General features: G+C 35.8%; 1 protein-coding gene across 1 annotated transcript in view; it reads right to left on the bottom strand.

Moving 5' to 3' along the window:
- EYS (eyes shut homolog) overlaps positions 1-26,183 on the bottom strand; it is a 1,676,468-nt gene that overhangs the window by 491,757 nt on the left and 1,158,528 nt on the right. The window lies entirely within an intron of this gene.

The following is a 26,183-nucleotide window of genomic DNA, read 5'->3' as shown; positions in this document are numbered from 1 at the left end:
GTGTGTTTTATCATCATTCTCAATAAGTACCTTAACTTCTCTCAAACCAAATGAGATTACTCTTCCTTAAAGACCAGGCTTTCCTAATTTTTGAAGTTCGTTCACACCACTTTCTATGCATTGTTCCTCTGTTCCGATGTATATTTCATCTAAAGTGCCAAGTCAAGATCTCTATCACTTCCTCAACATAGTAGTTCTGGTTTTCTCCTAGCCCACCAAGATGAAATTGATGCCTCTCTCCTTTCTACAATTCCATGACATGTCATTGCACCACTGCTAGAGTACTTCCTGCCTGCTTGTAGTACAGTTATTATTTTATGTACATACCCCTACTAGGTTGTATGTACACGGGTCCCACACACAGATTTCCTATTCATAGTAGACACTTTATAAGTAATTGTTGAATTGATGTCTTTAGTGTACTTCTCAGTGTTCTATAGTATTTGGGAAGCAGTGCTTTTAAATTTTTCACTTCATAAAATCATTGAATTATCTTTTAAATGTAAAAAATCTTGTTGCAATAAAAATAATCAACAATTTATCTAAGTAAATCGTTATTTTGTACATTGTTATAAAAACAAGATTTTGGTAAAAGCAGTCAGTTGATATTGTCTGAGTGACAATTAGAGCGTTATTTTTATGTCTACTTTGTATTTGTATGCCAACTTACTGGAATAAAAAGCTGAAGAAATGAAATATATAATTCATAAAAACATTTTACCAAAATAGTGTTAATATGCAGGTCAGTTCTTTTGTTTTTACAATCCTTTATAACCTGAAATTCTTCTTTATGGTGTTTATCATAGTTTGTAACTGTGGAAAAAAAAATGTTGCCTGCATTCCAGTTCTACAAAGATCAAACCATTAGCCACTGTAGTTGCCCACCTACCTTACCCACTGTAGGGAATTCAGGATGGAAAAAAATGAGAAGCATTCTGTGTTTTGGATCGTGGACCCTAGATAGTTAAGATGTATGTCTAAGGAAAGATTTCAGTGACTCCAGATTCTTGTGTCTTCCCACACATAGAAAAGCACTAAAATCATTAACTTGAGATACCTGTTCTTTATAATTAGCAGTAATCTTTTGATGTTTGAGTATGTATTTTTTTCCCAACAAAAAATTCATATATATCCTGACTCCTCCCTTACCTTTTTTGGAACAGCTTCTTGCAGCTGTCTGAGAGGCTGCTTAATGGGCTATAGTCCTCAGTAAGACATTGAAAACTCAACTCACAGCTCTTATGTTATGTGTGTGTGTGTTTTAAGTTGATATAACCATATTTTTATTTTTAAAATTGTTAAGCCTGATTCTCTTTTATTTCCCTAGGAATGCAATTTCCACTAAGGAAAGACACATAGATCACCTCCGCTGTTTTCTTCATCGTATCTCTAACAATGACGCTTGACCCCAAGTAGCTTCTCCAATAAATATTTTATAAATGAATTTGAGTCATTTTTGTAAATATGCAATGTACCATTAACAGAAAAATAGCAAGTAAGGATAGTTTGATTATCTTCGGAGTCAATTTCATAACTCTATTACATAGCTCTTTTGTTTTATAGATAATATAAATTCTAACAGTTCTGATGCAGTTTTGCAATCAACTTTCTCTGATTTGTTTCTGTTAGATTAGTACAGTTCTCCCCACTTGTACTCATAGTATGTTTGTCTCTTCAAGCTAACTTCAGTTACGTTAAATGGCAACGCTAATTTGAATTACATGGGATTTATTACTCAGCATTTTTTGTTCTAATTTAATTTTTAGTTTTCGTGTTTCTGAATGATTTCACCATTTTGTCTAACTATTGCCATGGACTTCATGAACTGCAGTCAATCACATTTTTCTCAGGAATAAATTAGGTTGAATTAAATGTCACTAGTTCTTTCTCCTGCTGTAGCTGCTCAGGGAGCCCATGTCTCACCTGAAAAAATCAATGTGATGCACATTTCAGTTGCTAAATGATTGCACAAAAATAATTACTATCAATTGACCCATCAATTAAAATGTCAGAATCATAAATCAAAATTTGAAAATAGCCTAACCAGATAGATACATTCTATCTTATTAGGATCAAATTTTATACCTGATATATTATTATGAATAGTTCTTGACTTTCAGTATTTTTTCATTAGTTATAAATTATGCCATGAATTCCCTATTTTAGAACTTAGAGTTAAAATAAATAAAATTTAATTTATTATATATTTAAAAAGAAACAAAAATTTGCTCTGGTTGTTAAATTTTAACTTATTTTTACATAAAGGGTTAAAAATATAAGGTACATGTTTACTAAACACAACCAGATTACGGTTGTATTAATACAATTAGCACTGTAAAAAAGGAGCACTAAAATTATAGGTTTTTTTAATTCTAAAATTATGAAGGTCTGAGAGCTTAGAATTAAATCAAGGCTTGGGGTTTTCAAAATTGTTTTTAAAATCAACAATATTGTAAATATTGAACTTATTTGCCTTTCTTAACTAAATAATTGATATACTATCAGTCCAAAATAATAAGCCTGATGAATCTGCTTGGTTGCCTCTTGGATAACTTCGGACAAGTGTACAGTGATGGACCACTCACTGTTACAAGTGGTAAGCACACATGAAGTTTTTTTCTGAATGAATTAATGGTTAAATAATATATGCAAATTCTATTCAAAATCAAGCCTGTTCCTTAGAGGAAGACACCTTGATAGGACATCGATTTCTAATCTCGGAAGCGGGGAGCTCTCAGTAGAGGAGAGAAAGCTCCTCTCCTCCGCCCCCTCCTCCAGGGGCTCCGCGGAATCCCCTGGACAGGCAGCAGCTTGAGGGGTTTGCTTCTTGTCGGCAGACACTTGTCTGGCCTCATTTTCTTAGAAGGAGGAATGGGCTTGCTCACAAGTGTGAATCCTGGAAGACCCGCTCACAAGCAGAGAAGGAGAATCTTTAGAATCATGATGCAGTGTTAAAAGAAAGAAAGAGTGCTAGAGAAATCGAGTTTGTGGCTATTAACAGTGAAGGGCAAGCAAAGTTTCTTAAACCACTATAATTAGATTTTTAAAAGCAGTAAAATTAATGTGTTATAATCTAGGCAACAAAAGACCTGATGTACAAATAATGTATATAGTTTTTTTTTTTTTTTTTAGAAAAGTGAGAATGATAACATAAACACACATACTCTATTCTGCTTTGTCTTTTCACTGCTAGAATATAAGTAGAATATTCTGCTTTTAATTTTTGCACCTAAAAATTATTCTTAGCAGGATGCCCTGTCAGTGAATACAGTTCTTGATTTTCCTTTTAAAAGCTTCAGAATGTTATATTGTTTGGATATACACTATTGATTATATCAGTTTGGAATTAATATATTTCAGCTGTTTCCAGTTTTTTCCCTGTTGTCTGGATCATAAATTCATTTTAATAGCTATACTAAGATATAATTTGCTAACCAGAGTGCACCTATTTAAAGTGTAACATTCAATAACTTTTAGTGGATCCAGAGTTGTGCAACTATCACCACACTATAATTTTATATCTTGTCATCCCCCCCAAATCCCATATCCATCAAGCAGTCACTCCCTACCTCCCACCTTTAGCCTACCTTCTGTCTCTATAGATTTGTCAATTTGGGGCATTATATAAATGGAATCATATAACATGTGGTCTTTTGTGATGCGTTTTTTCACTTAGCATACATTTTTGCATATAATAGACCTTCATTCCCTTTTATTACTGACATTTTATTTACCCATTTACCAGTTGATGGTCATTTTAGGCTGCTTTTACTTTTGACTTTTATAGACAATGCTATCATGAACATTCATGTCCAGCTTTTTGTCTGCATTCTCTTGAGTATATACTTAAGACTAGAATTGCTGGATCTTATATCTTATGGTTAACAATTTGAGCAACAGCACACTGTTTTTTAAAGATGCTGCACCATTTTACATTCCTTCCAGCAAACTACGAGAATTCTAATTTCACCACATCCTCATTGGATCCTATGATTTTGCAAGTAATATGTGCATTTAATTTTTATGGATATAACATTATATATTTATTTATATTAATGTTTCAGTAAACATTCATAAAACATTTCAGAAAAAATGATTTATTCCAAAGTGTAGATTCATTTTCCTCAACTATTCTTTTTGTAGTCTTTTTAAAGTCCTTTTTGAAAATAGTTTTCTGAGCAGGCTTAACTAATATCTGTTACTTTATCCTGGAGTCACACCTGGGCAGCCCACATAAGTAGTACTCCCTTTGAGAATAAAGTACTGAAAATGTTGTTACGATTTACCTTTCTACACATCCATTTCTCTACTTATATATTATCAGACTTCATGTACTTGCATTTACCATGCCTATCTATATATCTATATCTACCTGTATACCTGTTCATGTCTAGTTTCTTAGTGATTAGGATTTTGATTCCCGGGCAGATAGCTAAGAACATTTAGCAAATTTTTTAAAAATAAATTTATTTATTTATTTATTTTTGGCTGTGTTGGGTCTTCGTTGTGGTGCAAGAGCCTTCTCATTGCAGTGGCTTCCCTTGTTGCGGTGCACAGGCCCTAGATGTGCAGGCTTCAGTAGTTCTGGCATGTGGGCTCAGTAGTTGTGGCTCATGGACTAAGTATTTGTGGCGCATGGGCTTAGTTGCTCCGCGGCATGTGGGATCTTCCCAGACCAGGGCTCGAACCTGTGTCCCTGCATTGGCAGGTGGATTCTTAACCACTGTGCCACCAGGGAAGTCCCCTTAGTGTTGTTTTAGTGGTGGTGGCTAATAGGAAGGACTCCAGAGAAGAATTTAATTTCTACTTTAACTCTCAAAATCACTAGAACACCGTAATACCAAATAGAGTTTTTAGTATCAAGTACAGCCGTATTGAAATATGGCTTCAAAGTTTTGTTTAAATTATTATTTTCTACTAGCTCTAAAATATATGCTGTTTTTAGTTTGATCTAATAGATTTTAAAATAATTTTATCTGAGTGCAAAGCAACACAGAAAAGTTTAAAATATATTTAATTGACATAATTATATTAAAGCAGAAATATGTGAAATTACTGTTAGTACCTGTAAAAATCTCATTTGCTACTCAAAATAAGAATTAGATATCAAAACAACAACTTATATGAGGAAAAATCAGTCTAAACCAGCATAATCCCAAGCTTTACTCCTTTTTAAAATACAACATTATGCAATAGAACAAGAATTATAACCTGATAATTAATTCAGTAAAATTTAATATTTTAAGGCAAGTAAGTTAATTCACTAGTAATATAATAGTACAATTTTAATAGGTCTTGTTTTCACATTGTCTAATTTTTCTCACTAAGAGAATTCATATCTCATTCTCACAATCTTCTGTTCATTAGCTCCTGCATATTCATAGTGAGGGGTGATGTTCACAGTGTCAACATGCGTTGGGCAAAAATTTGTACTCCAGTGCACTCCAAACCAGGGCAGTTTCTCAGTATCTAGAGTGGCTGTTTTTGAAAAGCTGGACTCCCCTTGGTAAATTTTGATTCCCCCTTCTCATGCCAGCCCTACTGAGAGTTGTTCTTGATCACAGAGGAAGTGCAGGGTCTGATTCTTGAACCCAAAGCTGGGTGGGACTTAGAGGAACGCTTTCCAGAGCCTTCAAAACCCTCGATTTCTTTTCTTTCTTGCCTTCCATATCTCAAGTTCGACTCTTCTTTTTCTTTAACCAATAAAATAGCTTCTTTATCTTTTGTCAGTTTTATGATCATGTTTTTGTCAGTATCTCTGACTTTCGTTCTTATTTTTTTAAATCCATCCTTCTCACTGTTCTTGCTTTTATTACTCCCATGCCAAAAATTATCTTAATTGAAAGTACATATTCTTCTATGGCTTGGTTCCATTTACCTTTCAGTTTTATCTGCTTCCAATGCATTAATATATGTTCAATATATGTTCTAAACACATTCTAGTGCACTGTTTTTCAGTATTCCTTGCTTTATGCCTTTCATATGGCCTAGGATTTCCCTGACATACACTCTTACCTTATTTCTTCCTTGGGACACAGTTCCAAAGTTATCGTCTTCGAGTTACTTTCGTTCTTCCCTAGACTAAACTTCAACAACATTATACACATATCTAACTAAAGAAATAACACCAAATAACTAGTGCTACAAAAGTTACATAAGTGAGAGTTCTCGTTCATACTCTCCTCCAGACCCAATGCCAATCTGCACCCAAGAGGCAAGTACTCCTTGTTTCACTTTGTACAAATACATATCCAGATTATACAGACATATAATTTAATTTTCTTTCCTTAGATTTTAAACAGGTGAAATTGTGTTAGTAAGGATAATGCTAGCTCCTGTTATAGATACCCCTTGAAATCTCAGTAGCCTAGCAACACAGAAGTTTGTTTCTTGTTCACACAAAGTTCAGTTGGCAAAGGTAGAAGTAGGAGTTCTGTTCCCTGCAGACATTTGGTGATGTTCAGGGTGACATAGGCATCACCTTTTGAGGTTGCCTTCAGTGTCACATGAAAATACCCAAATACTCCACCCATTGGCCAGAACTTGGTCACTCATTGCAAGGGAAAATGGGGAAAAAAAAAAACAACCCACAACAATCTAGCCATGTGCCCAGGAAGGCAGAACAACTAGCTTGGTAAATCTAGCCAGCTTCTTCCTTGGATATCATGGTATAAATACTGTTATTAAATAAATCTATAGCAAAAAACTTGAAATTTTTTCTTCACTTTCAGTTACAAAATATCTTGGTGATCTTTTATTGTCATTACACATAGATAAAGCTTAGACATTTTAATAGAAGTTCTTAGTGTAAATGTATTTAATCATTTCCCTATTGATAAACATTTGTCAGTATATTTTTCAATATAATTTTTCAAATTTTAAATACTGCAGGGAATTCACTGTACAAATATCTTGTGAACACTTATGAATGTACTTGAAGAATAAATATCTAGCAGTAAAACTTGTTGGGTCAAATAAATATGCCAAGTTTGTATTTTAATATATATGTTATTAAAGCCTGTACAGAATTAAGCTCTCCAGTAGTTTTGGGTTACTACTTTCCTCAATCCCTCATTAAAATTAAATCAGTGATTAAGTGTCACTAGGTATTATCATTAAAATTAAATATTAATTTAATTGGTTATATATGTGATAAATGACAATTATTTATCACTGTTGTTTCAACTTCTATAACAATTTCAAATCTATTATTTGTCATTTACATTTTATCTATTTTAAATCACTAGGATATGTACTTTCCTTATTTTTTTATGATTGTTTTTACTTATCAATTTATAGAAGATAATTATATATGATAGATATTGATCTATTTTATTTCTTTTCATAAGACATAAGAGAATTTTATCATGTGTTCCTATTGTTCTTATTGAACATAAAGCTCCAATTCTCCTACTTTAGTAGGAAACTTTCTTTCTTCTCTGGATACTTTTAGGATCTTTGTTAGCTAGTGGTTTTTCACTGTGCTGTGTTAAGGACATAATTATTTTCATTCATCTAGCTTAGTTTTTTTCCAGTGGGCTTTTCTATCCGAAGGACTTCCATTTTTTATCCATTCTGGAAAAACTGTAGCTCTCCCATATTCACTCTATATGATCCTGTTAAAGCATTTATTACATAAAAAATATTTCCTCATTTTATGCTCAGTATTCTCAACTCTTTTTGCATCTCCCTCTCCCTTGGTTCACTGTAATTTCTTCAGATATATTATGTTGTTCATTAATTCTCTTTACAGCCCTAATTGCTGTTTAACTTGTCCACTTTTAAAATTTAAATTATTATGTTTTTACCTTTTGGTATTCTGTTTGCTTTTATTTTAAAACACTCTACTCAGTTTTCATGGTATCATTTTCCTTACATATACTTTAATTTCTCTGTTTTCTTTCTTAAAAAATCAGACATTGAGCTTTTTATTTTGTGTCTGATAATAACAGTGCTTGGTCTTTGCAAGTCTAAGTCACCTCCTCTTCTTTCTGCCAACTCCTCTCTCATATTGCTTTTTATATCCTCACAGGTGTCTTGTCAATTTTCACTGTAGGCTTATCATCTCTAGAGCTTTATCTGTGAAAATAATCAGAGGCCTGGGTGTAAGACCCTCCCCCAGATCAAACTTGTGTTTGCTTTGCCCTCTCATGAAGATATTGAATTTCAAGGCGGAAACACAATACAATAATTTTTTTCTTTAAGATTTTTGAATAACTAGGACGTGGCACATTTGTGACAGTTCCTGGACCAAGTTACTGCTCAATAAATGTTTTGAATAAGTGTATATTATACAGATTTGGGCCACAGACTTCCACACTGAGCTAGTTTGATGTTATAGTATTATACATAATTATTATGTATTATACATATAGATGTTATATACGTATTATGTATTATGTACATAATTATTATGTAGTACTATGCATAATATGGTATCAAGCACAATTGAGGAAGGTTGTTTTCCTTCTCACTAAAAGTGAGACATAGTCAGGAAAATTCCCTTCAGGATCATTTTGTTTTCTTTTCTCCTTTATTTTTTTCTTCCTTCCTTCCTTTTTTCCTTTATAGGGGAGCTATAAAGGTTTTTCTCATTATTTTGGTATTTTAGTAATTTATTTAAAATCTTTTATCTACTTTAGCCTATATTTTATGTCTGTTTTGTAGCTGGAATTTTTTTTTTAGCTGCCACATTACTCCATTTTTTTTTCTTTAATCTTCCAGGAATTTCTCAAAATGCATGTCTGTTAAAGGAAGCTGTTACTGTTTTTTAACATGGGTATATATGAATGCAGCATCTGAAAGTGTACACTTGTGTGTCTTTATGTTTTGTATTTTGGATAGATTCTCAGTGAAAGTAGACTTAGACATGTGTGTACAGTTTGCAATCTTTAGAAAATGTTTAATATTATTCTTGTATACTTGTACTATAGAACGCATAATTGTTTTTCTATGATTATCTTTCATTTTAGGACTTAAAACCTTAAAGCAACTTTATTATTTACTTACTTAGTATCAGTACTTCACATAATTCTGACACATAGTCACTGATAAAGATGTATTTCTTGGGACTTCCTAGGTGGCCCAGTGGTTAAGAATCCACCTGCCAATGCGGGGGACACTGTTTCCACCACTGGTCCAGGAAGATCCCACTTACTGCGGAGCAACTAAGCCCGTGTGCTGCAACTACTGAAGACTGAGCACCTAGAGCCTGTGCTCCGCATCAAGAGAGGCCACTGCAATGAGAAGCCCATGCACCACAGTGAAGAGTAGCCCCTGCTTGCCACAACTAGAGAAAGCCCGCATGCAGCAATGAAGGCCCAACACAGCCAATAAACAAATAAATAAACAAGGAAATTTTTAAAAAAGATGTATTTCTTTACTTTATAAATTTTCTAATCCATCGATACATTCTGAGATATGATGTAAAAGGAAGCAAATCATTTTTAAACATAAAGTGTAATGCATCATTATGGAAACTGAACTCTATACCATGGATCCATGAAGTAAGATATAAATTCATATTCTAATGCTGATAGTATCTACATTTTTGAGATCAAATTAAATTTATAATTTATGAAAACAGTATTTTTGCCTAAGAGCATATTTTTACTACATTTAGATTTAGAAATATTTGAAGTTTGAATACTTTTGAAGAGTTAGAAATACATTAATATACAGTATTTTTAGTAAGCATTTTATGTCAAATGGAAATAGTTATTATGTTAATTAAATTTAATTTATTTCCTCCTTTATGGAGAGGTACTACTCTGGAATACTTCCAAATTAACATAAAACTTACAGGAACGAAGAATATTCTAAATTATCAGCCAGGGTTGAAAATGTGTGATTGCCTATTACTTGGAAAGTGCATCCAAATTAGAGAAAGACAAGCTAACAATCAAGGTGTCATTATTAAAGCCAGGGATGTAACCCAGCAGTCGTCAGAACGGGCGCACTGGCAAAGACAAACGCAGCTTTGTCTTCCAATCTCACAAGGAGAGAGGGGCTTTCTCAGTTTCATTGGCCCTAGAATGTTTATTTCATGGAAAGGACTCCTTAAGTAATCTCGACCTAGAATTTACCAGCCAGGATTTAAAAAATGAAGATGAACCAAGAGAGAAGGCATTCCCATTAATCTAGGATTCACTGCACTTCATTCATTCATTTACTTATTCAACCTGCAAGGACTTATGAAGTTCTCTCTCTGTGCACCAGAAACTCACTAATCAAGATGACATGGTGATCAGTAGAATCTAGCCTTCCTTTTCACTAACTTTCAGTTTTGTGGGTTTGAGAAAAAAACAGGCAGTTGCAAACCTGTATAACGCATTGAGTGCCAGCTGTAAACCTAGCACAGCTCTACCTGTCTCAAATGTGCTAATATAATTTAATTCTCACAAGAATACAGAAACTTGACTGTTTTTATTTCCCTAAATTTACAGATGAGAAAACAGAGATACACACTTCATAAACTTGCTCAAGATCATGACGAGGCAAATGTGTGGTAGAAATGCATTTCAATCCATAGAGTCTGCACCTTGAACAAAACTTTTCAGAAAATTTTTACACTCACGGCAGGGAACAAGAGGGGGTATACCAAGGACAGGGTCGTGGATACATGCTGTGGGAAGGTAATGGAGCAAAAACTCCCAAGAGCCTTTCTGTTCCGCATCCCTTAGATAAGACCCACCTGCTCTTTTGGGTATGAATAACCCATCTGGCTTTAGCCCAGGACCCCCAAGGCAATCCTCCTGAGGACACAAATAAAGGCATGTGCCCCAGGTCCTGCTTCTCTCCCTGCCTGCACCCTGCCTCATGCCCCTGCATGGCCCTCCAGAACCTGTGAGTAATAAACTTCTCTATTTCAATTCCTTGTGGTCTTTTGTTGAACCCCAATTCACTGTCCAACCCCTGGGCTCTACTTAACAAATGCTAATTGAGCAAAGTCACAACATTTGATTTCTGAAAGGACCTTGTGATCAATTTTATACATGAGGTGTGTATCAGTTGAGGACTCTCAGGAAATAGAGGCACATTCAGAAAGGGTAAATGGGGTGATTTTAATGAAGAGACATCTTCATTAACGTTGGATGGAAAAGTTTAAGAGAATTAACAAGAGATAGAAAAGTGTCCCAGGGATAGGATCTGCTATTGTCATTGGCCCTGAATGTGCAAGCAAGTGAGATACATTCTGTGCTGTGGACAAAGATGTAGATTTAGGAGGAGGACCACTTGACATGTGCTGTGGTCTTAGAGAGAAGCATGCAGCCACCACAAATTTACATCCAACTGAGAGAGACTGGAGAATAAATAAATTGATTTCTTCCTCTTTCTACTCCTTCAATATCCTGCCATCCTACTGGCCAAACATATTTAGAAGTCAGAGGACAAGGGGAGCTGGGTAGTTGTAGCCCATAGAAGTCAGCCTTCCAGAATACCTAGCAGGGTAGAAAAAGATGGAGAGTAGATCTGGAAATGAAGCAGAGAATATCTAGCCCAGAGGGAAAGAGGGAAAAGTGTAGGTGAATCTTAGGTTTAGGGTTTGGGTAACAGAATGAACAATAATATTTAGTGAGATGGATGATATAAATTTCATGCTGGGCAAAAATGTCTCAATCTTGGTCTAACTGGATGAGAGCTTACAGAAATTCCTATCCCCTTTCCCCAGAAATGACTGATTTTGACTTAAAAGTATTTCTTTGGCTATTTGGGAGAGAATAAACTTGAACACATGAACTTATATCACTACTTGCATGAGAAGTCAGTAAGATACATCTTTTACAAATAAACATTGATCCATTTCATTATGTTCTTGCTCAGTTGGGTCATGAAATCACAGTACTGAATGTCATCATTCACCTGGGGCAGCTAGCAGAATTGCCAGCAACATGGCCAAGGGATATAGTCATTTCTCTAAAGAGAAAACAATACAGTTATTACAAATGCCTACTACATCAGGGGTGTGATATAAGAGATTTATTTTAAATTAGACCTAATAAAATAGAGCCACAAACAGCTGAAGCAGTGATGGAAAAATGTTCATTTCAAAATTCAAAAGGTTAAAGAAAAATATTAGAAACAATAACTTTATTTTCAAAACATGATAGCTTACACTAAAAGCAGTCTTTGGGCATCAGTGTCTTTTCAGCTTTCATGTCATGAAAGAAGCATCGTACTTGCACTGAATACTCCAAGTGACACCACCTACTAGACGGACCACTGCACTTGCAACCCTCAGCTTCCTCCCAGCCTGACTCCAGTGGTTGCCAAGGCAACTTGTAAAAGCAGTGGAGTTAATCCCAAGGGGAAGGGCTTTACCCAGCAGTAGTCAGGGTGGAGAGGGTACAAGCAGGTAAATTCATCTCCCTTCTCCCCACAAAGACTGTTCTGCTGTGAAGTCGTATGTAAGCCTCTCTTCAGATGTCCTGCAGGGCTGAACAATCAATGGCGACTGTCATGAAGTTGTGGTCCCCTCAGTGACACACCCCTTCCTGTTCATTCTCATTCCCCTTGCTTCATCCCCCCTCGCCCCTCATTCTGGAGACTGAACTCCACATAAACTTTTCATTCAGTTTCCATTTTCTAGGAAATCTGGTGCAAGAAAGCCAGATTTTAGAATTTGATGACAGACAGGAGCCCCCGATTGAAAGATAATTTGCCTTCTTCCTACACCATCCCTGTGTCCATGTTTTCAAACTACCATCTCATTATTTTAAAAGAGTTATCACATTTCTCAGGACACGTTATTTTGGAAAACAGTGTAAGTGTGTGTGTCTGTGTGATTATAAAGTAGCCACTCAACAAGGAGGTGCACCCTGTGTTCAGTCTGTACTGCTCACTCAAGCTGACAGTTCAGTTGCCTTTTCCAGAGTCTGTTTCTGGTTTGCTCATCATGGTCTATGTCCAGGAAATTCACCAATTTGACTACATCAGTGGGGCTCCAGTGCTCTGTGGCTTTGGCTTATTTGGCCCAATGGGGACAGAAGCTGGGAAAGAAGCAGAAGCCTGAGATTAGAGTGGTACTTGTACCTGGCTCTGAGGTCACCTAGAGCTGGTTGCATCCCTCAGTGGGAGGCGCTGTTCCTCCACCTCCTTCCCTTCCCTGTCTTTTTAGGCCTGGGGTGTTGACACTTGTCAGTTGTTGGCTTGGGGTTTCTATGCTGTCTCATGTGGTTCTACCACACCCCATCCACCCCTGTATCATTGCCACTTTGTAAGTAAATCCAGCCTGAGTGGTTGTAACATGTTGTGCATCTATTTCCTGTTTGGACCCTGACTGATATACCTGTTAATATGACTGTCAGCGACCTTGCAGGACTGATTGAAGGTATATAATTATATGAAATCACATATAGGAAGTAAAAGGAGGCAGGGCAAAAGAAAAGTTTTGGAGACTATCAAATTTTAGAGAAATTTGGTACAAATTATGACCTGACCAAGACAGAAAAACAAACAAAAATCAAAACAAAAAAAAAAACAATATAAAGTGAGAGTAAAAGTTTGAGAGGATTAGGTAGAAAATCAAATATAAAGTATTCTGAGGATAAGGAATTGAGGTTTGAAACTTGTCCGCTTATTTTTAGTATTTAAGCCATCATTGTTGACCATGATGACAGCAATTTCAGTAGAGATGGTTGAAGCAAAAACCAGCCAGTCATGAGCTAGGTTTTAAGTGGGAGGTGTGGAAGTTAAGAGAAAAAGTGAGACCTACTCTTGTCAAAACCTAAAACCAAGGGAAAGAAAAAAGAGTTTCTGAAATGATTAGATGCTCACATCCTCACTAGAAACTTCCTCAAGTGAAATGATGCTTATCCGGTTTGTCCATCATCATCATCTCTCTTCTCTCCCTCTGTCTAGTTTTCTCTCTGTAATTTGCTTTTTATTCATAGTTCTAGTAAACAGATAACTAAAAATCATTGCACAAATGAGTTACTGGTAGCAAAATATTTAGTGATATAAATTAATGTTGTACAATATTTTTTTTGATTATTGGTGCCTTTTTTTTTGACAGTGCCATGCGACATGCATGCAGGATCTTAGTTCCTGGACGAATCAGTGCTCCCTGCAGTGGAAGTTCAGAGTCCTAACCACTGAACTACCAGGGAATTCCCTGATAATTGGTGACTTTTAAAATCGGTGCCTATTATTCATGACAATTTTGTTTCTAATTGAATTACACATCACCATTTATGTATTAAAGTGGAGTTATTTCTGTTTTAATTCAACTGTTTCACCTTGAAGAACATTGTCTAATCTATTATGAGTTAATTCAATTATACCACTTTAATAGCCAGTTTTGTATGTGTGTGTAAAATGTTTACACACATGTGTGTACCTGTGTATATATATGTGTGTGTATATTTGTGTTTGCATATCTATATCTATTCCTATATAAAATATTTCCTCACTTATAGAAAATAGCAATCCAGTCACTTAGATAGTATGTTTGCCTGTCATACAAATTTATCATGAAAGTTTTATTCTTTCTGATTTCATTTCCTCCTTTAACATGTATCTAGACTATACTATGGTCTGAATGTTTGTGTCCCCCCCCCCAAATTTATATGTTGAAATTCTAGCCCCAAGGTGATGGCATTGCGAAGAACCTTTCGGAGGTGATTAGGTCACGAGGATGGAGCCCTCATGAATGATATTAGTGCCTTTTTTGAAGAGGTTCAGCAGAGCTCCCAGCAACTGTTATCATGTGAGGACACAGTGAAAACAAAGCTCTCTATGAATTAGGAAGGCCACCAGTAGCCAGACATCGAACCTGCTGATGCAGTAATCCTGAACTTCCCAACCTCCAACACTGTGAGGAATCAATGTTTGCTATTTATAAGCTATCCAGTCTGTAGTAAATTTTACAGCAGCCTGAATGGACTAAGACACGGTTTTTCAGAAGATAATAGTATTCAAATGAGTAGACTGAGTAAAGAAGATCCACCCTCCCCAATGTGGCCAACATCATCCAATCTTGTTGAAAAGCCTTAATAGGAAAAAACTGTATAAGAAGGATGAATTCTCTTTCTCTTTTCTTGAGCTGGGACATCCACATCTCCTCCCTTGGACAGGTTCTCAGACCTTCAGAATCCTGGGCTTACACCAGTGGCCCCAGCATCAGGCCTTGGGACCCGGCCTGGATTATTCCATTGGCTTTCCTTGGTCTCCAGCTTGCAGAGAGCAGATCATGAATATCTCAGCACCCATAATGGCTTGAACCAGTTTCCATAATAAATCTGTTATATACATCTATCTATCTATCATCTATCTATCTATCTATCTATCTATCTATCTATCTATCTATCTATCTATCTATCACCTGTCTATCATCTATGTATCTATCTATCTCCTGTTGATTCTACTTCTCTGGAGGACCCTGACTAATATATACCATGCAGTAATAAAACCTCAGAGACCTCTCAGATAAATAGTAAATAATCACATTTTAAGCTCTTTATTGGAGTATAATTTCTTTACAATGTTTTGTCAGATTCTGCTGTACAACAAAATGAATCTGCTATATTTATATATATATCCCCATATCCCTTCCTTCCTACAACTCCTTCCTACCCTCCCTATCTCACCCCTCTATGTCATCAACAATCATTGAGTTGATCTCCCTGTTTTATGCAGCAGCTTCCTACTAGCTATCTATTTTACATTTGGTAGTGTACATATGTCAATGCTACTCTCTCACTTCGTCCAGATTCCCCTTTGCCCACGCCCCTCCCCCCACTTCATGGCCTCAAGTCCATTCTCTGCATCTGCATCTTTATTCTTCCCCTGCCACTGAGTTCATCAGTACCATTTTTTTAGATTCCATATATATGTGTTAGCACATGGTATTTGTTTTTCTCTTTCTGGCTTACTTCACTCTGTATGACAGACTCTAGGTCCGTTCACCTCACTACAAGTAACTAAATTTCATTCCTTTTTGTGGCTGAGTAATATTCCATTGCATATATGGGCCACAGCTTCTTTATCCATTCATCTGTTGATGGACATTTAAGTAGCTTCCAAATCCTGGCTATTGTAAATAGAGCTGTAATGAACACTGTGGTACATATTTCTTTTGGATTATGGTTTTCTCAGGGTATATGCCCAGTAGTGGGATTGCTGGGTCATATGGTAGTTCTATTTTTAGATTATTTAAGGAACCTCCCTACTGTTTTCCATAGTGGTTATATTGATTTACATTCCCACCAACAGTGCAAGAGCATTCCCTTTTCTCTGCATCCTCTCCAGCATTTATTGTTTCTAGATTTTTTGATGATGACCATTCTGACCAGTGTGAGGTGATACCTCATTATGGCTTTGATTTGCATTTCTCTAATGATTAGTGCTGTTGAGCATCTTTTCATGTGTTTGTTAGCCATCTGCATGTCTTCTTTGGAGAAATGTCTATTTAGGGATTGTTTCCTTAATTTCTCTTTCTGCTCTTTCGTTGTTAGTGTATAGGAATGCAAGAGATTTCTGTGCATTAATTTTGTATCCTGCTACTTTACTAAATTCTGTGATTAGTGCTAGCAGTTTTCTGGTAGCATCTTTAGAGTTTTCTATGTATACTATCATGTCATCTGCAAAGAGTGACAATTTTACTTCTTATTTTCCAATGTGGATTCCTTTTATTTCTTTTTCTCCTCAGATTGCTGAGGCTAAAACTTCCAAAACTATGTGGAATAATAGTGGTGAGAGTGGATACCCTTGTCTTGTTCCTGTTCTTAGAGGGAATGCTTTCAGTTTCTCTCCATTAAGAATGATGTTGGCTGTTGGTTGGCTTTTATTATGTTGAGGTAATTTCCTTCTATGCCCATTTTCTGGAGAGTCTTTTTTATCATAAGTGGATGTTGAATTTTGTTAAAAGCTTTTTCTGGATCTATTGAGATGATGATATGGTTTTTATCTTTCAATTTGTTAATATGATGTATCACATTGATTGATCTGCATATGTTGTAGAATCCTTGCATTCCATGAATAAACCTCACTTGATCATGGTGTATGATCTTTTTAATGTGCTGTTGGATTCTGTTGGCTAGTATTTTGTGGAGGATTTTTGCATGTATATTCACCAGTGATATTGGCCTGTAATTTTCTTTTTTTGTGACATCTTTGCCTGGTTTTGGTATCAAGGTGATGGTGGCCACATAGAATGAGTTTGGAAGTGTTCCTCCTTCTGCTGTATTTTGGAAGAGTTTGAGAAGGATAGGTATTAGCTCTTCTCAAAATGTTTGATCGAATTTGCCTGTGAAGCCATCTGGGTCTGGGCTTTTGTTTTTGGGAGATTTTAAATCACAGTGTCAATTTCAGTGCTTGTGATTGGTCTGTTCATATTTTCTATTTCTTCCTGGTTCAGTCTTGGAAATTTGTACTTTTCTAAGAATTTATCCATTTCTTCCAGGTTATCCAATTTATTGGCATATAGTTGCTTGTAGTAGTCTCTCATGATCTTTTGTATTTCTGCAGTGTCAGTTGTTACTTCTCCTTTTTTATTTCTAATTCTGCTGATTTGTGTCCTCTCCCTTTTTTTCCTGATGAGTCTGGCTAACGGTTTATCAATTTTATTTATCTTCTCAAAGAATCAGCTTTTAGTTTCATTAATCTTTGCTATTGTTTCCTTCATTTCTTTTTCATTTATTTCTGATCTTATTTTATGATTTCTTTCCTTCTGCTCACTTTGGGATTTTTTTGTTCTTCTTTCTCTAATTGTTTTAGGTATAAAGTTAGATTGTTTATTCAATATTTTTCTTGTTTCTTGAGGTAGGATATTATTGCTATAATCTTCCCTCTTAGAACTGCTTTTGCTGCATCCCATAGGTTTTGTGGCATCGTATTTTCATTGTCATTTGTCTCCAGGTATTTTCTGATTTCCTCATTGATTTCTTCAGTGATTTCTTCATTGTTTAATACCATATTGTTTACCCTTCATGTTTTTGTATTTCTTACAGTTTTTTTTCCTGTAATTGAGGCAGAAGATGAGTAAGTGAGCTGGAAGATAGAATGGTGGAAATAACTGCCACAGTGCAGGGGAAAAAAAAAAAAGAATGAAAAGAATGGAAGACAGTCTCAGAGACCTCGGTGACAACATTAAGTGCACCAACATTCGAATCATAGGCATCCCAAAAGAAGAAGAATAAAAGGAAGGGTCTGAGAAAATATTTGAAGAGATTAGAGGCAAAAATTTCTGCAACATGGGAAAGGTAATAGTCAATCAAGTCCAAGAAATGCAGAGAGTTCCATAAAGAATAAACCCAAGGAGAAACACACCAAGGCACATATTAATAAAACTAACAAAAATTAAACACAAAGAAAAAATATTAAAAGCAGCAAGAGAAAAGCAACAAATAACATATAAGGGAAAACCGATAAGGATAATAGCTGATCTTTCTGCAGAAACTCTGCAGGCCAGAAGGAAGTGGCAGGATATACTGAAAGTCCTGAAAGAGAAAAACCTACAGCCAAGAATACTCTACACAGCAAGAATCTCATTCACATTTGATGGAGAAATCAAAAGCTTTCCAGACAAGCAAAAGTTAAGAGAATTCAGCACCACCAAACCAGCCTTACAACAATTGCTAAAGGAACTTTTCTAAGCAGGAAACACAAGAGGAAGAAAAGACCTGCAAAAACAAACCCAAAACAATAAAGAAAATGGTAATAGGATTGTACATGTCAATAATCACCTTAAATGTAAATGGATTCAATGCTCCAACCAAAAGACACAGACTGGCTGAATGGATACAGAAACAAGACTCTTATATATGTTGTCTACGAGAGACTCACTTCAGACCTAGGGACACATACAGATTGAAAGTAAGGGGATGGAAAAAGATATTCCACACAAATGGAAGTCAAAAGAAAGCTGGAGTAGCAATACTCATATCAGACAAATTAGACTTGAAAGTAAAGACTATTACAAGAGACAAGGAAGGACACTACATAATGACCAAGGGGTCAGTCTAAGAAGAAGATATAACAATTGTAAATATATATGCACCCAATATAGGATCCCCTCAATACGTAAGGCAAATGCTAACAGCCATAAAAGGGGAAATCAACAGAAACACAATAATAGTAGGAGACTTTAACACCCCACTTACACCAATGGACAGGTCATCCAAACAGAAAATAAATAAAGAAACACAAGCCTTAAATGACACAATAGCTAACATGGACTTAATTGATATTTACAGGACATTCTATCCAAAAACTACAGAATAAACTTTCTTCTCAAATGCACACAGAACATTCTCCAGGATAGATCACATCCTGGGTCACAAATCAAGCCTCAGTAAATTCAAGAAAATTGAAATCATATCAAGCATCTTTTCCAACCACAACACCATGAGACTTGATATCAATTACAGGAAAAAAACTGTAAAAAAAATATGATCACATTTCATATATTCTTATGCATACCTATAAGAGTTACCAATTCAATAGAGAATATTCTTTTAACTTTTATTATATCAAAATCTAAGAATCACTTACTATAAACAGTGTAGTCCAAAATACTTTCCTCAGTATCATGAGCATAATCTTTACAAATTTAGAATATACTTATCTGGATATTAATTTCACTCAGTTTATGCAAATAGATTCAGTTCTACAGTTTTCTACTATGTACTTCATTTGCCCTTCATAAATTTGAGATATACGTGATTTAAGTCTTTTATGGCATTCCAACACAAACCATTGAAAAGTGAAAGTCTACTCAGACTTAAATATGTTTCCTTTTAGGAACTCTCTCATATAACTGGTCTTGGCTTAGGGCTAAGTGTGCCCTATTTGTGGGACGCTTTGGTTCAGCCCAGTAGGGGCTCACAATGCACAGCTGTGTGGAAATCACTTATGCTGAGGGACTGGTGCTTGATATTTCATTTAAGAGGCTCCTGTGGATTTGGCTCCAATTTCCTTCCAGCCCCACCAGTTTTCTTTTTATTGCTAAGCTGCAAAGGAAAAAAGACAAAGACACAGAAGAAAAGGGAAGGCCCATCTAAGCCTCCTGAGTATTTGCTGAGGTTCATCCATCCTGTGGCAGAGTTATTAAGGAGCCAGTGTGCTGCCCATCTACAGAGGAGGCATGGCCATCAACTGCAATGGTAGCAATTAGATGTGCTGTTATGAACCACCAAGTACAAAGGAATGGAGGCAGCTAGGGGACATAACCTACCATTTATGGGCTTGACAATAAATGTTGCCTTTGGTCCATGTGCCTAATAGGGCCAGAGAGATCAAGATAATGAGAGCTAAGCAAATGGTTGCACCGGAGAAAGGAGTAAGAAACCATCTGTCTCAGCTGAAAGTGCCCAGTTCTATGTCTCCTTCCTTGGCTCTCTAGAACTCGAGTGCCATACCTCGTCCCTTGCAGGTCATTTCCTTTCTGATATTTTGTCAACACTCAGAATCTATTACCTTTCAATGAAATAGATTTTTTTTTTCTTTCAGAGCTAACTCTCAATTTTCCTTTATTCAAAGTGAAAACATTTGAGATGTCTTTGGCTTTTCTTTCTTTTTCCTCCTTTCTTGGCAGACTATTATCTACCATTTAGGCTTAAATCCCTCTCAATTTGGACTATTGAAATACTTTCCTAATTGTTCTCACAAACTTTAGTTTTTCTTCCAACTGATACAGCAAAGGTTAATAAATTTAATTTTTAAAACAAGACAAGAACTTCCTCTGCTTTCAAGTGCTCAGTGAATATCCTTAATTTCTTAGAGAATCAAGTATCATGAAGTTTAAACATCCAGGTGTTACTTTTAAGAGTGTAAAATTCAAAACAGGATTTTGTGTCCACTGATTGCCTTGGCTTTACATCCAGACTTCAATTTTTTTCATCTCTCATATATAATATCATACCTGTTGAAGGAAGTTGTATTTAATGACATAAAATATCAAAATACCCTGGAAGGTAATTGACTCCAAAACATGTTTTGCATTCTTTCCCTTGCTCAAATAAAACATGTTTACCACATTGCAAACATGGCCAACACTCTCTCTCTCTGTGGTTTTTACTCTGTGGGTCCAGCTTTTCTAAGAGATTCCTCCCTAAATTTTCCATATGTCTGTCCCTATGGTTTGAGATCTATCTATTCTCTGATGCTTTCAAAAATCCCTACCTACAGAATTTCCCCCTTTCTTTATTAAGTAGTTGATAGTTGCTTCTTAGCAGGGTTGTTTCTCTTTTATGTATGTAAAAGATAACTTCCTTTTTACTCATTTTAATCTATGTGTCCTCACTTCCTCTTCAAGGATCAGCTTGACCTCAATTTTCAAGCTGATCTGAATTATTTCCTCTGTGTCTCTATAGTGCATGTCGTATGATATTGGAATTATCCTTTTGTATCAGTTTCTCTCTCTAAACTATAAATACAAAGGCAAGTCCCATAATTTATGTACCTCTGCATCTCCAGAATCAAGTAAAGCACATGCACTAGTGGGTAGAATACATTTTAGTTATTTGGATAGAGTTATGTGGTACTATGTCCTTTCCACAATTCTGAGTTAAGAAGTGATATGTAATTCACTACCTGGTATAATTTCTATCCAGGAATGTTCACCACCCCCCACCAGGCCTGCATACGTGGTGTGGATGATGATGATGATGGTGGTGGTAACAGTTATCACTCTTCCAGTTTTACATTGTGACAGCAGAGAAAAGCCCACACCACGTTCTCAAGACTTTGCTTAATTGGTCACTAGAAAAATTCTGGTCCTGTCATGTCAAGGGATCAGGGGGAATTTGGGAATTCAGAGTCATTTTTGAAACTGTCATCTTACCTTCTTCAAACTGGTACTGAACCTTGACCCCTAACCACATGAAGCCCATTGATATTCTTAGGCTGTAGAATGACACGTGAGCTTAAGAAGCTACTGCATTCATTCCTTCCTCCAATCAGTCTTCCTCACCTTTCTTCTACAGAAGGAATTGGATTAAAATGCTGTACTGGAGAGCAAGCAGGAATTTAACCATATGATGGTACAGTGTGAAACAGGCTGTCCATTTCAGACTTCTAATTTTCAGGTGTTACAAGACAATTCATTGTAAAGGAGGTGGACCCGCTCCAGTGCTCATCTCCTGCAGGAGTAAGCCTCAGAGCACAAAGCAGCTGGAGAGAGAGCCCTCAGGCTGGCCTAATGAGAATGGCACTAAAATCAACTGGTTACTAATTGGAGAGAAGATGTTTTCATCTTCCTCCGAAATTTTCACAGTGTTTAATACAAATGTAGAAAGGACCATATGCTTTGTTGTGCTAACTCAGAGGGTAAGGCGGATAAATGAAAACACACATGAAGAAATTATGTGACCTTTGAATCCAAGGTTACATCATTTAAAGACAAAACACATCTTTTATGCCAGATGACATAATATGAGTGTTGTCCTGTTGTCCTTCTCTTAAGTCAGCACAATGATCACACAGAGCAAAAAACAGTCTGATAGCATTTACCTCAAGATGGTAAATCACAGCATTAAGGTGTAGAGAGATGAGCTTATAAAAGCAGTGAGGAAATGTCTCAGTGATTCCAGGTTGCTCACGTCCTGGAGTGTTTTTTAATATAAGCTCATTACAGTTAACTGTTTATGAGTTAAACTTCTTGACATTTGCCTACATTCTCCCCCATATCACAATCCCATAAGCTCCCTAAGTGATAGACCATATCAGTACTTTTGTCAGTCAGATACCTGATGGAATTCAGTTGGATCAGAACTATGAGTCATCTGGACCTAGGCTTTGCCTGTGCTTACAGTTACACCATTTTATGTAACAAATAAAAGTGAGCTTCCAAGTGCTTGCCTTCTGAGTACTGAGCCCCCATATTTTCTGCAGCCACTTGATGTTACCTAGGGCTTAGTCCTATTTCCTTCTCAGGCCCCCAAAGTCACTAACAGAGTCATTCACTGCAGGTCCCTCTTTATTTAAAGAACTGACTTCCAGGTGTATCTGGGGAGCAAATATTGTAACCAGAAATTAGAAAAGCTGGAGTCTGAGGTAGCAATTCTACCATTCTATAGGTAATTGTTCAACCGACTCTCCCACTGCCTTCTTGTGCTCCCAGGATTGTTGCACCTGGAATAAAGTCATGACCAAGCTGGCCTTAATGTTCCCCTCAGCTAGACTCAGCATTGAACTGGCTTATTCCAGGCTATAGGCCTCTGACTTCCCTTTAATCTTTTAGGAAACTTTCTATTGTAAATTCTCTCTCTGTCCCTTTGAGATATAAATCTTCTCCCAGTCTTTTGCCAGTTTTATAACCCAGGAATGTCTTTCTCAAGGACCTGGAGCCATCCCTTTGCAATGGAATCAATCAGGGAAATTGGGTCCCCTCTCCCCGTCTCTGTGGGATGATCAGTGCCTGGTTTAGATAAATGCTAATAGCAAACACAGATGGCCTAACCACACTGATCACTTAACATTCTTTAGTGCTTTTCCACTACTCACTCCAGAGCTTAAGCTTTTGTATGTGTGTTTTATCTCAGCAGAATTGAGTTCAATCTCTCTCCTCTATTGCAATAGTTTTGAATAAACTCTTCCTTGCCTGTTTAACTCAGTCCTGTGAAAATTTTTGTTGATGGAGCAATTCCTTCTTTTGCAGATACAAAGTTATATTTCCCACCTCTATTATTGTTCCATAAACAAAACAAAACAGCTTATCTGCTTTGTGTATTCCAGACAGTTGGCCATGTCAAGTAAAGACTATGTTTTTCGGCCTCTCTTGATGTTCTAAGTTCTGGTCAATGGGATATGAAAAGTAAAATGTGAAATACTGGAAGGTGTTCTTTAATGAAGGGAGCATTCTCTTCAACATTTCACCATGGTCTTGCTGGAATGAAGCATGATTGCTGGACTTCAACTAGTCCTCTGAAAGAGTGAGGTGGAAGCAGCATGGTGAGGATGGCAGAGCACCAGGTCAGGAGCCTGCATCCTGGGGAGCCATGATGCTGCCACACTAGCCAGCTACTACTTATGTTTACAGGCAAAACAAATGTCTATCATTTTTTTAGCCCCATGCATTTGCCTGTTTGTTTCATGTCACTTACAGGTCTATTTAATCCTAACTGATATTGGTGCTTTCTAGCTTTCCAGCCATGTTACAGAGTAGTTCTTGTTCTTCTTCAGTAACTACAGTGAGATTTTAGGAGGAAGAAGAGATGCATTTCTTAGTCTTTGATTACTTAGTCTTTGATTTTGAAATGGAGGTACTGTTGTCATTTTGGCTGGACTGATGTAAACATCTATATTGATTTAGGAAGAGTTAAGTATTTATGATATTTAATTTCCCCACCTATTTTTCCTCTGTTTATTCAAGTCTTTGTACCATTGGTTGTTTTCAGATAAGTCTTCCATGCTACTTGAGAAGGTTGTTCCTAGCATAGTATGCTTTTTGTTCTGCAGTAAAATAGGTCACCTTTTCTATAATATCCTTTAATTATAGATATATAATTAGGTATATAATATAGATATTTAATAGAAATAATATATAAAATTACTTTGTGGATTTTTTTGGATGTCACTATTGAAAGGATTTTTTTAAAATTCTCATAAGGTTCAGGTTGATAAATTTAACCTAAGATGTAGTCACTGTTTATAAAAAAATTATTTTGTATTTATTTTACCATTTATATCTCTTATTTATGTTTTTAGTTTATTTCATCAGTCAGAACTTCCACAACAATTGTAAATGGTAATGGAAACAGAGTTTCTCTTCTTATTCAAGTTTCAATAGCACTTTTTTTTCATCTCATTAGTATCTTATCACTGACTGTGATGTTCTCTGTTTACTTAAATTATAGTTTTTAGTCACTAAGTATGCTTTCATTCCTATTTTTCTAGAAGGAAAGGATTATCACAAGGATGTTAGAGATATTAACTGCTTTGTTTTTGGTATCTATTAAGATGATCCTGCCTGTTATAATTTTCTTATTGGGCCTATTGATGGTATAAATATATACCTAATATTAGCTTAGTCTTGATTACCTATATAAATCTCATTTAGGTGAGAAGAATTTCTCAATGTCATCTGACAGTTTACCACAACTTCCCATAAGATGTTTGCATTTATTTTAAAAGTAATTTTGGATTATACCATTTCTCTCTTTACAGTACAAGCAAATTTGCCACTTACCTCACCCCCACCTGACACCCACACCCAGGACTCATTTCATTTCCTAATATTTGTAAATTTGACCTGTGCTGTGGAATCCTAAAGATTACTCAATTATGTTTATGTCATATATATTCATCTTCAGATTATTCTTATCATTTGCATCCTTTTTAATAATATTTACAGTATATTTTATGTTTAAATGATTTGGCATTAGCACTATTCCTTCAAAATCCTCACTTTTAGTTTATGGGCACACATCTTTAGCATTTTTTAATGTGTACTATATGAGTAGTATACATTTAAGATTCTATTTCTATTTAATTAATGCATGAATGAAAATTTGGCAGATATTTTGACATAATATCCCCAACTCTTTACCTATTTTCCCCTTGATTTGTTTGGGTTTTCTTTTGGTATTTAAGGTTGGAGAAAAAAATTTTAAGGTATGTACTCTTTTTGTTATTTTGAAGGTAACCTCTTTTTGTTTTGTTTTGTTTCCTATCTGGGATCTTATAGCATTCTAAACTCATTCCTTCAATATAAACACTTTTTCTAAGACTTACCTAGTATGACTCTTTTCATTAAATTTGCAGGAACCTGGGGAACTCTTTTGATCTGCTTATACAAGCCTTTTTTCAACACCAGAAAGTCTTCTTTTTAATGTGCTGATTCTTCAGAAAAAAGAGAACAGCATTATTACATTGGTGTGAAGAGCATGATTTCTGGAGTCAGACTGTCCTGGTTTAAATTCTAGCTTGACCATTTACTAGTTCTGCAGCATAAGGTAACTTCCATAAACTCTCTTTGTCTCAGTTTTCTACCTGTATAGTAATGATAGTAAATGATAGTATGAACATCATAGGATTTTTGTGAAGATAAAAAAGTAATCTGCACTATTAAAAAAGAAGCTAGCACAGGGTAATTGCTCAATAAATTTTAACTGTTATAATCATCTGTTTATAACTTTTTTCCTTTTCATTCTGGGGGTAATTTTGAAAGTTTTTCTCTACTGATTGGATCTTCTCAAGTCACCAACTTTCTTCAGTAAATCTAATGTGTATTTTACTCAAACCTA

The sequence above is a fragment of the Hippopotamus amphibius genome, chromosome 6, assembly GCF_030028045.1.
Source record: "Hippopotamus amphibius kiboko isolate mHipAmp2 chromosome 6, mHipAmp2.hap2, whole genome shotgun sequence".
NCBI lineage: Eukaryota > Metazoa > Chordata > Mammalia > Artiodactyla > Hippopotamidae > Hippopotamus > Hippopotamus amphibius.
Note: the sequence above shows the minus strand (reverse complement) of the source record. Positions and strands in the feature narration are given on the sequence as shown.